The sequence below is a fragment of the Papaver somniferum genome, chromosome 2, assembly GCF_003573695.1.
Source record: "Papaver somniferum cultivar HN1 chromosome 2, ASM357369v1, whole genome shotgun sequence".
In the NCBI taxonomy this organism is placed as follows: domain Eukaryota; kingdom Viridiplantae; phylum Streptophyta; class Magnoliopsida; order Ranunculales; family Papaveraceae; genus Papaver; species Papaver somniferum.
In genome coordinates, this window is record NC_039359.1 from 15,778,445 (window position 1) to 15,796,174 (window position 17,730).

General features: G+C 35.9%; 1 long non-coding RNA gene across 1 annotated transcript; it reads left to right on the forward strand.

Moving 5' to 3' along the window:
* Window positions 1-8,346: 8,346 nt before the first annotated feature.
* Window positions 8,347-10,590, forward strand: LOC113346996. Its single transcript, XR_003358687.1, has 2 exons — window positions 8,347-9,679; window positions 10,284-10,590. It is a non-coding gene; the product is annotated as an uncharacterized LOC113346996 (long non-coding RNA).
* The last annotated feature ends 7,140 nt before the right edge of the window (window positions 10,591-17,730 follow it).

Consider the following 17,730-nt stretch of genomic DNA (forward strand, 5'->3'; position numbering starts at 1 on the left):
TCTGTTGGTGTTGTAATGGCAGTCTAGAGGGGGTTAGTAGCTAGAGATGATGTTTTTTGTGTATCTGTGGCTGCAGGTGTTGGGAGTTGAGTTATTGGTGAGTCGTATTAGTTCAGATTGAGTTAAGAGACGGCCTAGAGGTGTTGATGGTATGAACTAAGAAGTGCAAGGACAATGAAATTGGCAGGGTAATGAAGTGGTGGTAGCTATAACTGGAGGCATGGATGAATGTTTAATTGAAGTGATTTCAGTTCATGGGTTCGTTATGATTAGAGAGTGATGAGCTGAGCTGAACTTAGTTTGATGGTGTTGTCCATTTATGATGCCGTAACAGACTGAAGTTGAATTGGTTGTGTTGAATATGTTGAGATGATCTGGATGTTACCTAAAGCTACACTTGCAGGTAGGCTTAAATTACAATTGTATTGAATTATAGAATTCTGTTTGAATAGATTGAAATTGCAATGGAATTAGATTTGCATCTGTGTGAGAAGATTTGGCCTGAGCAATGGCTCTGGCCTGTGCAAGAGTTTTGGCCTTGTGCCATTCAGCCTAGTCAGATTATCTGACTGATTATGTTTTAGCTGACTTGGTCAATCTGACTGAGTCAATCATGTGTTGACTTAGTGATCCTGATTTATTACCTGAGTTGACTCAGTGGAACTTGACTGATTTGATTACCCTGGACTTGACCTTGACTGGACGTTGACTGTTGGTTGACCCCTTTGACTATCAAAGACCGTTAGATTGACCTAGTTAGGTCAGGCCTTGTGTAATGGGCCTGTCTAGTGAATCTTGGGCTTGGGACTTATTATCCTAAATTGATGTTTGGACCCTTATGGTCCGAATTGACCTTTGGCTTCTTCTACAAAGTTGTAGATATTCTCAAGACTTAGCTAATCGACTATAGAACCAATCTAATTGAATTAGTAAACCTTAGATTGCTAAAGTTAGATAAATAAAAGGTGTAGAACCTTATTTGGGCCTAGAATCATTATATAGACTTGTATAACATGGCTTAATTGGGGAATACTCTCTGGTCTTCTTAAAATCCTTCAACAATTGTAGGTAATGAACATTCACCCTATTTCCCGAGTTATCGGACATATTTGTTGTATTATATTGGGATCGTATTCATGTCCGATAACTCGGGAAATAGGGTGAATGTTCATTACCTACAATTGTTGAAGGATTTTAAGAAGACCAGAGAGTATTCGTGGGGCACCGCCACGCTTGCATATTTACTTAAAAGTCTAAGAAAGGCCTCGAGGGTTGCAGCTACTGAAATTGCTGAGAATGTTGCGCTTCTAATGGTAAGTTTGGCTACATTTTATCATTTTTTTATCTTTTGTATTTATGTCCCAATTGCTTACCGCATACAACAAAATCCGGTATAGGGTGGTTATGACTATCGCATACAACTTTCTCCAAAAACCACTTTTTAGCCGCGTTCCTTTTAAATTGAAACTTGAAGGGGCATACGGTCTTCTTAGAGAAAGTAGTCATCTTCCTCATTGTCTTTGCTTCGTACACCGTACCTTTTTTTGCATGAATTTTATGTTTTCCACTACACTCGCAAACCATTTGAAAGGCAATATCACTAGTGGTACTACTACAAACTATGATACACATAATCAACTTGCCTCGTTCTCTAGCCCACTTCTTTGCATCATCTTTCTCATTCCATGTCTCCTCGGTTAAATAGTGAAAGTTAGAATCTTGGGTGAGAATTGCATTTGCTAAAGGTTGTTCATCCATTATGGGAGGTACGTCAACGACCTGGACAAAAATATATCAACATTAGTCTAAACGAGGCAACAAAACGAAAACAAATACAAAGATACGGTTGGTAATGTTACGGTTTATACAAACCGGAACCAATTTACGGTTTGTAACTCTAATACTTACTAACCGTAGAACGCACACGGTTGGTAAGTTTCATCTTATAACAAACCGTAAGTTAATCAAAAGAAAATTCAAACATACAGCGTAACTTACAGTTGGAGACGAAAATTAAAATATACACCGTAGAAACCATACGGTTGGTAACGATTTACACGTTATCAACCGTAACTAGTGCAGTAAATACTCCCATGTAAATTATTAGTTACGGTTGGTAACTATTGCACGATATGATCAATCGTAATCTTTCTACGGTTCCTAAGTGAAGAAAATATACGAACCGTAACTGGTTTATTTATGGGTTTTCCCCAAAATTGAATCAGTTGCGGTTGGTAATTGATACATTACGAACCGTAACCTGCAGTTACGGTTGGTACCAAGCTCAATTCCAACTGTATGTTCTTCTGAAATTTTTAAAAATTTGATTCTTTTACGTACTTTAGATAATTTTGAGCAACAAAAATCTAATGGAAACTAGTTTAGAAGTATACCTTGTCATTTTCAGTGTTGAGTTCTTCACCTTGCTGGTTAATTTCTTCAATTGGTTGAGATTGACCTTCATCTTGGTTTAAAACATCTACACCATCTAACAAATACTCCATATCAGGATTTCCATCAAGAGGTATGTAGTACTTGTTTTCTCTATCATATAGAGATTCACCCACCTCAAATTTGCAACTGGAATCACTCATTTTGGTTGAGTGCATGAAAATCTAGGGTATCACAAATATCACATAAGTTTTTCTTTTTCTTCTCCTCTAAACTTTTTTTGTTTTTTAACTCTAAAAATCTGATTTTGGTTTTCATTTTGAGTTAATATAAGTGAAGTTATTCATTAACACTAAACTTGATTATCATCACTAGACAAGGTTATCAATTATGGGGTGTTAATTTGTCATTTCCAGTTCTTTTTTGATAAGGGACAACTTGAATGATCATGTAATGACCCTTTTTGTCCTATTAAAATGCCGCCCCTATAATAAGATTGTAAATTTGAGTGTTAGATATTAGGGTTCTGAGATCGAAATAAGTCGAGACTGATCATGAATTAAGTGATGGTGGTGGAGCTATTGTTGTTGACCTTAGGAAGAAGTTGAATCGAGAAATCAGTGAGTTGTGGTTTTCTGAATTGAGTTATTGCTGTTTGATCTTCTGAGTTAGTGTAGAATTGATGATGATATATTGTTGTTAACGGATAAATAACAACTGGGTTGTTGTTTAATTAGACTTGTAGTGTTGTTTTGGAGATCAATTCGAGATTAAAGGACATTAGGGTTTTTGTTCTTCCCCAAATTGAAGAACCGTGAGTTAGGGTTTGTAAGAAATTTCAGAGAAGATGTAGAAGATGAAGTTGAGAGTTCAGCAGAAAGATTAGAGAGGGGTCTTGTTGATGTGATGAATTGAATTTGTTGTTGGTATTCGAATTGGAGGAGTTCTAATTTGGGAAGTTATTTTAGGGTTCTTTTGATAATAAATGATAGAACTGAAGATTGAGAGATAGAGGCTAAGGCCCGAATCTGTTAATAAGATGGCGATGTATTTCTAAGTCGAATCAGATTGAAGAAGGGTTGATTGCAGTTGGTTGAGAGAATCTATTTTGAGGTAATTTATTCTCATTGTCTTAGTAAGCTTTTAATTTCAGTTAAATGAATTTATGGATGTTGAGGAAGATACGATGAAACTACGATTTAAATGATTATAAAATAGAATTGTGACTGTGGATGCAAAATAGTTATGCAAATGAAGAACAAAAGTCTTATAAGGGTGTATGTGTTGTTGTCAGAATTGAATGTGACTCTGAAATGAAGTATGGGGATATTGATATTGTTGTGATGATGCTGTTTTGTGGATGCTATGATTTTATTGAATGCAAAGATGACATTGGAGGTCTGCTGGTGTTGTAATGGCAGTCTAGAGGGGGTTAGTAGCTAGAGATGATGTTTTTTTGTGTATCTGTGGCTGCAGGTGTTGGGAGTTGGGTTATTGGTGAGTTGTATTAGTTCATATTGAGTTAAGAGATGACCTAGAGGTGTTGGTGGTATGAACTAAGAAGTGCAAGGACAATGAAATTGGCAGGATAATGAAGTGGTGGTAGCTAGAACTGGAGGCATGGATGGATTTTAATTGAAGTGATTTCAGTTCATGGGTTCGTTATGATTAGAGAGTGATGAGCTGAACCGAACTTAGTTTGATGGTGTTGTTTGTCCATTTGTGACGCCGTAACAGACTGAAGTTGAATTGGTTGTGTTGAATATGTTGAGATGATCTGGATGTTACCTAAAGCTACACTTGCAGGTAGGCTTAAATTACAATTGTATTGAACTATAGAATTTTGTTTGAATAGATTGAAATTGAAATGGAATTAGAGTTGCATCTGTGTGAGAAGCTTTGGCCTGAGAAATGGCTCTTGCCTATGCAAGAGTTTTGGCCTCGTGCCATTCGGCCTAGTCAGATTATCTGACTGATTATGTTCTAGCTGACTTGGTCAATCTGACTGAGTCAATCATGTGTTGTCTTAGTGATCCCGATTTATTACCTGAGTTGACTCAGTGGACCTTGACCGATTTGATTACCCTGGACTTGACCTTGACTGGACGTGGACTGTTAGTTGACCCCTTTGACTATCAAAGACCGTTAGATTGACCCAGTTAGGTCAGGCCTTGTGTAATGGGCCCGTCTAGTGAATATTGGGCTTAGGACTAATTATCCTAAATTGATGTTTGGACCCTTATGGTCCGAATTGACCTTTGGCTTCTTCTAAATAGTTGTAGATATTCTGAAGACTTAGCTAATCGACTATAGAACCAATCTAATTGAATTAGTAAACCTTAGATTGCTAAAGCTAGATAAATAAAAGGTGTAGAACTTTATTTAGGCATAGAATCATTACATAGACTTGTATAATTATTGTGTGAGCCATTTTGTCTAGTTTCTTAGAGTGCTTGTATGATTAACAGTTAGTCTATTAACAACAATTGATTCAAAGGATGCACCAGTGGATCGTGGATCTCGAGGTAGGCGTGGCATGTCATCAAAAGAGGTGGGAATAGTTTAACTCTTTTGAAACCATTGTTATTTCTTTTACAAAAGTTGATGTTTAACAAACTCATACTTTGTCTGTTTTTGCATTTCATACTTTGTTTAGTTTGTATTAAGATTGTGTTGTTGATTCTTTGAATCTTTCCATGAATCGGAAAGGACTTGTAATGTTTGTCATTATAAATTGTTATGGGAAATAGTAATTTCCACGTGTGGTATATAGGATACGCTCCTTCATTTATATCTACATGAATTCAGCTTCTATGCTTATTAGGTGTGGAACAACCCGGCATCAACATAGCTATGTAGGTGTGTCAAAACCCGGCATCACTAATATATATTGTTTGAAGAAAGAGTTTGTCCATATACATGTTTGTGCATTTCTAATGACTTAGTCACTTTGATGTTTGGGAAAACATGTATTGTTTTCCAAATCTTGCTCTAGGGATGATGTGCCCACCCTTTCCCACTTTCAGTTTCAGAGACAGATCAGAGTCACGCAGCGAAAGCTCCGAGAAGTTGACTTCGTTAGTTGGTTATATTCTGATATGTTTATTATGTTGTATATTCTATTTGTAAACCAATTGACTATTGTATATGTATTATTTGAGAGGAATTCTTGTATATATATTTCTGAGCGGGGTTATATTTGGGTTAAGTTTTTGTAGCATATTTCCTAATTGAATGTTCCAGTAAATGATTTAGATTTTAGTGCCTCTATATTTAGTTAATCTCTTGGATTAGTCAGCTGCTAGCTTAGGGGGCGCTATAGTGTTGGTATCAGAGCTCACTATTAGATATTACATGAGAAAAGATAGGAATAGCCAGTGCCAGTTAGTGAAACAAATTAGTTTAGAACTGGGTTGGGTTGTGAGATAAATCTTAATCACTAAAAGCTACCAATAATTTACAGATTTATTTGATTGATTGATGGTTTTGTTGTTTGTTTGTTTGTATACGTAATGAAGTAAAAATTGTAGGATGAAACCAGTTACTTTATAGGTTAGAAATTTTAATTGAAATTTAGAGATTAACTAGTTTTAATCGAATGACACTTAAATAATCCAGCACTGGGGAATAGTGAGGTTTGTAATTCCGATATGTTTGTGTTGTCTTTTGGCCGTAGGAAAGCATTTTCAGGTCTGATCATCCTAGACAGGGCAACTACATGCATGGATTACCATTCGTAAAAGGAGAACTTACTTCTATTAGTGGACTGATAGATCCAAAATTTTACTTAGAAACTTTATTATAGAGTATTTTTTCTCGTAATCAGAACCATTGTATTTTTTGAAATAAAAACTAGTTTGTTGAACCTAGAGCCACAAATTTTAGTTGTAGAAAGCCATGTAGGTTTGTGCTTTGTTTGTTGTTGTTTGCGCTTAGACAAGAGATAATATTATTCTATTAGGTGGGGAGTTTTTGAAGACCAGAAGGATGGTTTGATTTTCCAGGACGAAAATGATACAAGGTGGGGAGAATGTAAGGATTGATAGACGCATTTTTGTGTCTAATTTGTCCTCAATGTTCCGTATTGTTAGTTCTCGATTTCGTACTTATTATGGTGTTTTGTGTGTTTGTAGATATTTTTTTGGAAATAAAAATTGTTGGAAATTTTGGCTCAAAATGTTGGTCGGAGTACCCCTGGAGGACATTTGCTATACGGACCCCCACTTTTGCTAAGGATCACCCAAGGCTATGTGTAGCCCATTTGTCTATAGCACCCACTAGTTATTTGGCACCCAAGACGTTGGATAAGGGCTGACCTTTCTTCTTCCTTCAAACAGAAAAATGGAGGGGAAGTTTGGTTCTTCCCTGGCAGATTTTTAGTTCATCATTTGGAGGAGTTTTAGCGAGACTCAATGGATGGATCTTCAGAGGAAGACGTGACAGACATTAATAGCCGTGGTATGGGATTTTGCTTGGATTAAGTTGGGCTATATTTATCGGGTTAATTATGGACAGTGTGCACGAGAATATCTCACCATTTCCCGTGAATTTTTTTGATGTGCGTGTGTCTTGAGAGTGTTCGAACCAAACAATGACATTCAGTAGCGTGTTTTATTGTGTATAACCAACAATAGATACGGAGAATCACTTGCAGACGCGTGAACGGGTTTTAAAAGGAAAAATAATAATCCCGTGATAGCAGAGTATTGAAGAGAGAATTATATGCAGTTATGATGCGAGATTTGGGTGCAGTGAGGCCATATAAGTCGTTGAGGGTCAGTAGATAGAGGAAGGGAGAGTTTGGGAGAGGCGTAGAGCAACAACAGAAGAGAAAAAAATCGCACCAGAGAACCACCATTTCGGCTGCTGCTGAAGAACACGAAGAAGAAAATACCACTAGAGGCAGTCGTTCATGCTACAGTGACAACGACAGTCACACGAGGGTCGCAGAGATACATCAACATCAACAGTTCATTTTTATCGTTCTTTGTAACAGTGTTTTGCAACAATTATAAACGTTGCAAACACCCGATTTTCATTATTTTCTCTCCATTTCATCTTTGTAAACAAATTTTGAGCATGAATCAATATTTTGAGCAAGTTTACATAATGATGAGCTAAACCCATCCTCTGGGGCGACGGAGGAAGCTATTTCGCCAATGAAATGTGGTAATCTCTATTTTATTTAATTTATGAAATTATTATATGATTATTTGCCTTGATAAATAAATAGATAAAATGATTTTTGTTAAACAATTGTTATTTCAATTGATGGAGCATGCTAGCATAGGGTTTTGATGTCCCATACTTTCGATTTACAATTGTTATTTCTAAAAAATCAACTTTTGCAATATTAAGAATCAATTTGAATGAAGGATTTGCATAATTATAATTAGAATATAAATCACTTTGATATTGGTAATTAGTGGAATCCATAGCCCCGGTCTTCTCCATATTTTTCATATCACTTTTATTTAAGTTTCCTATATTTTTTATTTAAAATTAAGTCTAAAATATGCTTTTCACAAGTCTTGAACGAATCTTATTACTACAACAACATTGAAAACACATCAAGGACCCTCAAGCTCGTCAATGCTATTAGACTAGTCAAGAGACGATTTAGCCGCGAATGAATCGATTAGTTCAACACGAACGTAATAAATAAGAACTAATCTAACAAAGATTTGGATACGAAGCTAGTATCATTGGTTAGAGCTCGAAAAGTTATGCGAAGTAGACTACTCGAACGTGTCAATTGGATATTGGACGAAGAAGAAAACATCCCGACAATGTGAAGGGTAAAATCACCATTTCTAGGAAAATCGTTATTGATGCAATACGGACACGTTGTGGCTTCCCTTATCCATCCGACTGGGTGTCCTAGTATTTCTCTTTGACCTTATCCCTAGTCGACCGAGAGGATAACTCTCATTCTCTTCTTTTTTTCTTATTCACTCTTCTTGCTTCTTCTCTTTCCTTCTTCTCTGTTTCTCTGCGACTGTTAAATCTGAGTGTTAGATATTAAGGTTCTGAGATCGAAATAAGTCGAAGTTGATCATGAATTAAGTGATGGTGGTGGTACTGTTGCTGTTTGAGTTTAGGAAAAAGTTGAATCGAGAAATCAGTGAGTTAGGGTTTTCTAAATTGAATTATCTTCTGAGTTAGTGTAGAATTGATGATGATATAGTGTTGTTGACGGATAAATAACAACTGGGTTATTGTTTAATTGGAGTTGTAGTGTTGTTTTGGAGATCAATTCGAGATTAAAGGAGATGAGGGTTTCTGTTCTTCCCCAAGTTGAAGAACTAGTGAGTTAGGGTTTGTATGAATTTCAGAGAAGATGTAGAAGATGAAGTTGAGAGTTCAGCAGAAAGATTAGAGAGGTGTCTTGTTGATGTGATAAATTGAATTTGTTGTTGGTGTTCGAATTAATTTGGGAAATTATTTTAGGGTTCTTCTGAGAATAAATGATAGAACTGAAGATTGAGAGCTAAAGGCTAGGGCTCGGCTCTGTTAATAATATGGTGATGTATTTCTAAGTCGAATCAGATTGAAGAAGGGTTGATTGCAGTTGGTTGAGAGAATCTGTTTTGAGGTAATTTATTCTCATTGTCTTAGTAAGCTTTTGATTTCAGTTAAATGAATTTATGGATGTTGAGGAAGATATAATGAAACTACGATTTAAATGATTATAGAATGGAATTGTGATTGTGGATGCAAAATAGTTATGCAAATGAAGAACAAGAGTCTTATAAGGGTGTATGTGTTGTTGTGAGAATTGAATGTGACTCTGAAATGAAGTATGGGGATATTGATATTGTTGTGATGATGTTGTTCTGTGGATGTTGTGATGTTATTGAATGCAGAGATGACATTGGAGGTCTGTTGGTGTTGTAATGGCAGTCTATATGGGGTTAGTAGCTAGAGATGATGTTTTTTGTGTATCTGTGGCTGCAGGTGTCGGGAGTTGAGTTATTGGTGAGTCTTATTAGTTCAGATTGAGTTAATAGACGGACCATAGGTGTTGGTGGTATGAACTAAGAAGTGCAAGGACAATGAAATTGGCAGGATAATGATGTGGTGGTAGCTAGAACTAGAGGCATGGATGGATGTTTAATTGAAGTGATTTCAGGTCATGGGTTCGTTATGATTAGAGAGTGATGAGCTGAATTGAACTTAGTTTGATGGTGTTGTTTGTCCATTTGTGATGCCGTAACAGACTGAAGTTGAATTGGTTGTGTTGAATATGTTGAGATGATCTGGATGTTACCTAAAGCTACACTTGCAGGTAGGCTTAAATTACAATTGTATTGAATTATAGAATTTTGTTTGAATAGATTGAAATTGAAATGGAATTAGAGTTGCATCTGTGTGAGAATATTTGGCCTGAGCAATGGCTCTGGCCTGTGCAAGAGTTTTGGCCTCGTGCCATTCGGCCTAGTCAGATTACCTGGCTGATTATGTTCTAGCTGACTTGGTCAATCTGACTGAGTCAATCATGTGTTGACTTAGTGATCCCGATTGACTGTACGTGGACTGTTAGTTGACCCCTTTGACTATCAAAGACCGTTAGATTGACCCAGTTAGGTCAGGCCTTGTGTAATGGGTCTGTCTAGTGAATATTGGGCTTATGACTAATTATCCTAAATTGATGTTTGGACCCTTATGGTCCGAATTGACCTTTGGCTTCTTCTACAAAGTTGTAGATATTCTTAAGACTTATCTAATCGACTATAGCACCAATCTAATTGAATTAGTAAACCTTAGATTGCTAAAGCTAGATAAATAAAAGGTGTAAAACTTTATTTAGGCATAGAATCATTAGATAAACTTGTATAATTCTTGTGTGAGCCATTTTGGCTAGTTTCTTAGAGTGCTTGTATGATTAACAGTTAGTCTATTAACAACGATTGATTCAAAGGATGCACCAGTGGATCGTGGATCTCGAGGTAGGCGTGGCTTGTCATCAAAAGAGATGGGAATAGTTTAACTCTTTTGAAACCATTGTTATTTCTTTTACAAAAGTTGATGTTTAACAAACTCATACTTTGTCTGTTTTTGCATTTCATACTTTGTTTAGTTTGTATTATGATTGTGTTGTTGATTCTTTGAATCTTTCCATGAATTGGAAATGACTTGTAATGTTTGTCATTATAAATTGTTATGGTAAATAATAATTTCCACGTGTGGTATAGGATACGCTCCTTCATTTATAGCTACATGAATTCAGCTTTTATGCTTATTAGGTGTGGAACAACCCAACATCAATATATCTATGTAGGTGTGGAAAAACCCGGCATCACTAATATATATTGTTTGAAGAAAGAGTTTGTCCATATACATGTTTGTGCATTTCTAGTGACTTAGTCACTTTGATGTTTGGGAAAACATGTATTTTTTTTTTCCAAATCTTGCTCATGATTTCTTTAAATTTAAATGTTATTCCTGCTGGGCACCCCTTATAGGGATGATGTGCCCACCCTTTCCCACTTTCAGTTTCAGAGATAGATCAAAGTTGCGCAGCGAAAGCTCCGAGAAGTTGACTTCGTTAGTTGGTTATATTCTGATATGTTTATTATGTTGTATATTCTATTTGTAAACCAAATGATTATTGTATATGTATCATTTGAGAGGAGTTCTTGTAGATATATTTCTGAGCGGGGTTAGTTTTGGGTTAAGTTTTTGTAGCAGATTTCTTAATTGAATGTTCAAGTAAATGATTTAGATTTTAGTGCCTCTATATTTAGTTAATCTCTTGGATTAGTCAGCTGCTAGCTTAGGGGGCGCTACAGTCTCATTTGAGGAACAATTATCAGAATCTAATAAAATAACCTTTATACCTCGGGATTCGAAAGAATTAGCTAAGGAGTCATCATTTGAGGCAATCCCAAGACATTTGGCATAATTAAAAGCTTTAGAATACATTTTTGTGTGCGTAAATGCAAGAGATGAACTTCTGTCCACAGAGTCAGATCACTACAAACACAGACTTATGAGGTCTTAAACGTGTTTGCATGCTCTGATACCAATTGAAAAAGCGGGGGTCTAACAACCTCACCCAATATTTCGCTTAGAAATCTGTATGGACTAACTCCAATATACTTTTAAGAGAATCAACTAGACAGTCAGACTCAATCTTAATATTAAGTATATCAAAGAGTTATATCTCAATTCCTCGATTCAATCCTCACTCAAACAAATAGAAATTTACGAGCCTGATTGAATACAAGAGAAATAACTTGAACGGTACCAAAGACCAATGTTCAAGGATCAATTAATTTCGATCAACAACCAAAGGTTGGATTTACCAATTGATCGATTCAACGCACAACCTGTGATATTTCAATTATATAACAAAATATAACGTGGAAAAGAAATAACACAGACACCAGAAGTTTTGTTAACGAGGAAACCTCAAATGAAAAAAAACCCCGGGACCTAATCCAGATTGAACACCACACTGTATTAAGTCGCTACAGACGCTAGCCTACCACAAACTAACTTCGGTCTGGACTGTAGTTGAACCCCAATCAATCTCACACTGATTCAAGGTACAGTTTCGCTCATTACGTCTCTGATCCCAGCATGATACTATGCACTTGATTCCCTTAGCAGTTCTCACCCACAACTAAGAGTTGCTACGACCCAAAGTCGAAGACTTTAATAAACAAATCCGTTTCACACAAAAAAGTCTACATAAATAAATAAATCTGTCTCCCACAGAAATACCTACGAGTTTTGTTCCGTCTTTTGATAAATCAAGGTGAACAGGAACCAATTGATATACCAGACTTGTATTCCCGAAGAACAACCTAGAAATATCAGTCACCTCACAATAATCTTAATCGACCAGCGAAACAAGATATTGTGGAATCACGAACGATGAGACGAAGGTGTTTGTGACTAATTTTCTATCTTGCCTACCGGAGATATAAATATAAGCCAATCTTACGATTGTACTCAATCACGATAGAAACAACAAGATCACGCAACTACAAAGAAAATAGTTAGGTCTGGCTTGACAATCCCAATGAAGTATTTAAGTCGTTAACCTACAGGGTCTCGAGAGAAACCTAAGTTTAAAGGATAATCGACTCGAGCTTCTACAACTAGTATCGCACTGGAGGTGTGGGGATTAGGTTTACCAGTTGCTAGAGTTCTCCTTTATATAGTCTCCAAAGCAGGGCTTGCAATCTAAGTTACCTTGGTAACAAAGCATTAAATATTCACCGTTAGATGAAAACCTGATTAGATTCAAGCTAATATATTTTATCCGTTAGATTGAACTTAGCTTGTTATACACAAATGAAATGTAACTTCATTTAGGTTTGAGTAACCGTACCTAAACGTATACACTTAGTTGGTTCAACAATGGTTAGCCATATGAGCACTTTCATATCAACCTTACTCATCTTCACCATAACTAGTTCAAGTGACTCAAATGAACTAGTTAGAGAGTTGTTCAACTGCTTAGATCTCATAGAAGTATACAAGACACAATCGAAGCAAAATTGGTTTCGATTCACTTGAATCGATTCATGAACATTATAGCCACGGTTTGCAAAGATTGCATTCCTTAATATATAAATGTTTTAGTTCATGAACAAACCGCTTTTAGAAAGTACCCTACCTAAGTATGCGAACAGGTGCGCGTACTTAAGTAACCGGATTGGGTTTGGTTTCACTTTCAAACTCCACCAGAAATTCAAGGACGTGAACTTTCCGCTAGTACGCGTACGGGTACACATACTCTCCCGGATTTCCAACAACCGCCAGTACGCGTATAAGTACGCATACTTTGGGTTCCCGGTTTTGTACTTTTACACAAATGTGAAAACACACCATGTTTATATCCAAAGATGGTTACATGTTAACTCTCATTTCAATCATTGAAACTTTATTAGAGGATGTTATATAGTTATTATTCACAAACTATTTTTCATCAAAGCGATTTTCAAGTTATTTAAATAATCAACATTCCTTTCGTCACGAGTAAAGATGAACTTGGCCAAAGTGAAAGCTTACCAACACATATTTCGAGAAATAGATAAGCGAGATAAACTCGGCTCGAAATAGCAAACATGTATAATCGAAGTCTATATAACAATACGACTTTTGTCTCAAGATAGGAGATAGAATAGATAGACTTTTGAGTGATAGATAAGTTCAAGTCTCCACATATCTTTTTGTCGATGAAGTTCCACCAGTTCCTCGAGTAGTTATTCGTCTTTACATGATGAACGCCGTGGAGTCTGTAAATCAACTACACTTACTATCCTAATCCGAGACTTAGTTATAAGTAGACTAGAAATCAAGACTTATAGTTTTGGCAGCTAAACTAGATAAACAAGCTTGAAATAGCAACGCTTACGAGTTCGACCGAGCAGTGCTCTAACAATAAGCAACAAAATTGATGGTATATTTGGTATCCTCATCCCTTCGGCTTCAATGCTTAAAATTCACTCGGTTGATCCAAAGTCTGCTTTATAATGCAATGGTCAGGATTTCGACTAAAATCTACCCATGATATAAAATAATTATCACACAACCCTTAACATGAATCGTTATCCTAAAATTGCACCTTGGCCTAATTTTGGTATCATGGGTTAAAAGGTTGGCCCAATAACATAAGGTTTTCATCTGTGACAAAGATGGGCCTCATGGCCAATATTCTTCTGGTAACCAAAATGTTACTTACGACGAGAATACAGTATTCTGACAAGAAAATAACATGGTGGCCCAAGGGGGTAACAATTTTACTCTGACTTGAGGGCAGCAAAATCTCAAGGTTGGCCATAGGTGTGACCCAAAATTTACATCCTAACCGAAAATTCTTCCTACAATACATAACACCATGTGATTTAAAATTTATTTAAATATCCAAGATGAGTTTGTCTTCACAGAAACCCACGTACTGATCACCTTAAATTCGCGTTGCAATGTAAAATTTACCGCTATAGCATAATTTTTTTAATCCTGTAAACTCGAGTGGCAACTGGCAAGCACGCAATTTTCTGGTGTATCCACATAGTTTTTTTTTTTAGAAACCAATGGTAGGTTTGCCATGCCTTTTCTCGTAGACCTACGTCTTTTTTTGCCGGGCTAGTTTGGGGCCTTTAAGAATTATTTGAGGTCTATCACTACAAGATAAAAATGGATCATTAGATAGGAATTCCAAAACCCCCATAGCCAATTGTTTTTAAAACGGCTAGTTTACCCCAGATTAATTAGTATTAATTAATTATATTAGGTGTTAATTAATCATATTAAATGTGAAATCAACTATTAATGAAACTTCAAACCATAAAACAATTGATATTTTTTTCTTAAAAAAACACCAACCCATAATCGATGGATGTTCATGCACTAGACTGATTATTGAAAACGATTGACGAATTGTAAACCGATTGATTATTTTCATAAGAAGAAAAATTCATTCATACTTTTAGGACACGTCCATTCATTTCAACTCCATCTAACCACTTTCGCAGGCATCATGGATACACTTAGCACGTGCAATAAGCCTTTGAACCCCTAAGTGATCTTAGTGGACGAGTTATAATCTTGTGAGGGTTTACGTAGAAATCTACTCACAGAATCTACACAAAATCTTCTAAAACTATCAATCTTCGTCCGCCTCAACAAAACCAACCATAAATTTCGCGGCGTAATCCGGAATTTGGATATCATGAAATGATAGCTTTCATCAAATGTGAATGCTTCTCCCTTTTCCTCCAAGTAGTGCCTTTTCACGACTTCCTCCTACCAAAACACAAACACAAGCATAATTTGTTAGTGTTGTTATAACGGAAGATCAAATAACTTAGATTATATAAAATAAACTCAAGAAATACTTACAAATTGTTGGAGCAACAAGCTTAAACGGCTACCATTGGAGATCTGTTGTTGGATAACTATAAAATCAACTATTGCATTTCGAATAACTTAATACCTATCATGAATTTACTGAAGAGTTCTTGTTTTCCCATAATCTCAAAAATATTTGATATATATCTTCTCCACAGAAGTTTTGGGATCTACCCTTACGGGGGAGACATCTACAACTCGATTTTGGGCATACCATGTTTTCATTGTGGCCAAATCTTCAATTGAATCAAACGATGACATGCTTGATGAGGTATGAAGTGTGTGTTTGTAAAGTATATGAAAGTATGTGGTGTTTGAGTAGCGGATGGAGTTAGAGTGAATAAAATATTCAAGTTTGGGTAAAATTGGGTCTAAGAATTAGCTATTTTTATATAAAGAAAGACCCCAACAACTAGTTTTCTCGAAAAAAATTAAATAATTGAGCACAACCGAACCTCGTAAATGCCCATAAAGAACTATTATTGTTGGTACCAAAGGGAATCAGTACATATAGTTGACAACGTTTACCGATTGTAGCTCTGAAAATTAACAAAAAGAGATGAATTTTCCATCGACCACAATGGGTTCATATTTTTTCATACGTACGTAATCCAATTATGACTAGAAAAAACACAGAAAAGTACCAGTTTTAAGGGTTGAAGAATCAAATTACATGAATACCTACATAAACAGATGCGAGGATGAAGTACGCTAAAATCGGTTCATATTTGTAGTAACATAGACCGACTATATAATTGTATTTTTTTATCATGATTAAAAACAAATTGTACCATAAATCCGTTGCGTACAATAATTATATCTAGAACTATAAGTGCATTAAATTCATAAACCCATCTTACCAAATTTACATAAAAAAAAATCATAATTATCCAAACCATATTCAGAGGCTGGATACCTCACTCGCAGACTTGTTGAAGTAGTTCAACACATTGTTGTACGGAAAACAGATTGTGGCACCATCCGCGATGCTGTCATAGTAAAAGATCGTCAACAAGGGCGTTCTAGTGCGTTGTAGGAACGTATCAATAATCTAGACCCATCCCGCGAGTTGTCTCATGCCATAAATAAACTCTGACACTCAAGAAATCTGTTGGACAAGCGGATTCACATCTCTTACAACCCACACAGTCTTCCGTTCCGCGTTGCATTGCTATTCGGAATCAAGATATATGTATTGGACTTGTCAACCGATTCATAACTTTTTGAGCACAACCAACATATATTCCGGGGTTCTGCTTCTGGTGGCAACATGCTATTGGGCGGTGGTCCCACTTATAGGGTCAAATCAATACGTTATAAAAAGAAATATTTGAATATCAAAGTCTTAGAAAATCAAACTTAAAATAAGTCTTACGATAATTCAAACTTAAATAGGTAATAATAAAGTATATAGCATTCTGAGCTCCAACACCACCAGCATTAGCAGCAACAACACCATCAACAGCATTGACGACAACAAGACCTGCATTGGCAGTAGCAGTAGCAGTAGCAGCAATTTATGCTAAACCAAAGTGTATTTCTGCATACAAAGTATTCATATCTCTTTCATCCGCCCTCCGACGTGTAATTTTACTGCTCAAATTTCTGGAAAATCTGATGAGCTCAATGAGCTCTTCACATGCAAGCTTGTCACCGATTGCCAATGCATGCTCCAATTTGGTCTTCCCGCCTTACGCGAACTTGTACATGCTTCCATGTACTACACCAAGTTGCCTGTCAACATCCTCTTGTGGAAAATCTCGAGAAAAAAGGTTCAGGTGACTGAAATCCATAACTACAAAAAGTAAATCGAAACACAATCGGTAGACTAGACACCTGCAGAGCTATAAATGTAATACAGAAAATCGGTAGATAAGACAATATATGTAATCCGATTATGTCAATATTCTACAGAAAATCAAACCCTAGAAATCGGTGGATAAGATTTATAAACAAATCCCGATACTTATATGAGAATCTCAAACGACGAGTGACCACAATCACTAGTTAATCTATATATACATAAACCTATTTTGAGAGCATCAAACCCAAAAAAAATTAGTAGCCAGAATCGATCAATGGCAATCATCTTATAAACCGATTCCGATGTATATTTTTCATGGAACGAGAATATAACCCAGAATCGGTGGATATGATGGATCTACGGAAACCGATTCTTGGTAGAAATCAGAAATTTTGATTTTCAAAAATGGGTTTTAAAAGTGTAAATCAATGAATAAATATTAATAATAAAATGAGTTGATGGGAGTATACCTTACCTTTGTAAGATCGGTGTTAGTCGAAAAGAAAGATTAATCTTTTTTTTTTTTTTTTTAAATTAGGGTTTATAAATTTTGGAAAAATTAGATGAAAATAAAAAGTGGTTTTTGTTTTAGAATTAAGGTTAAATTGAGCTGAAAATAGAAATGATTTATATCTATGCCATATGAGTTAGAATTAAGGTTCAATTGA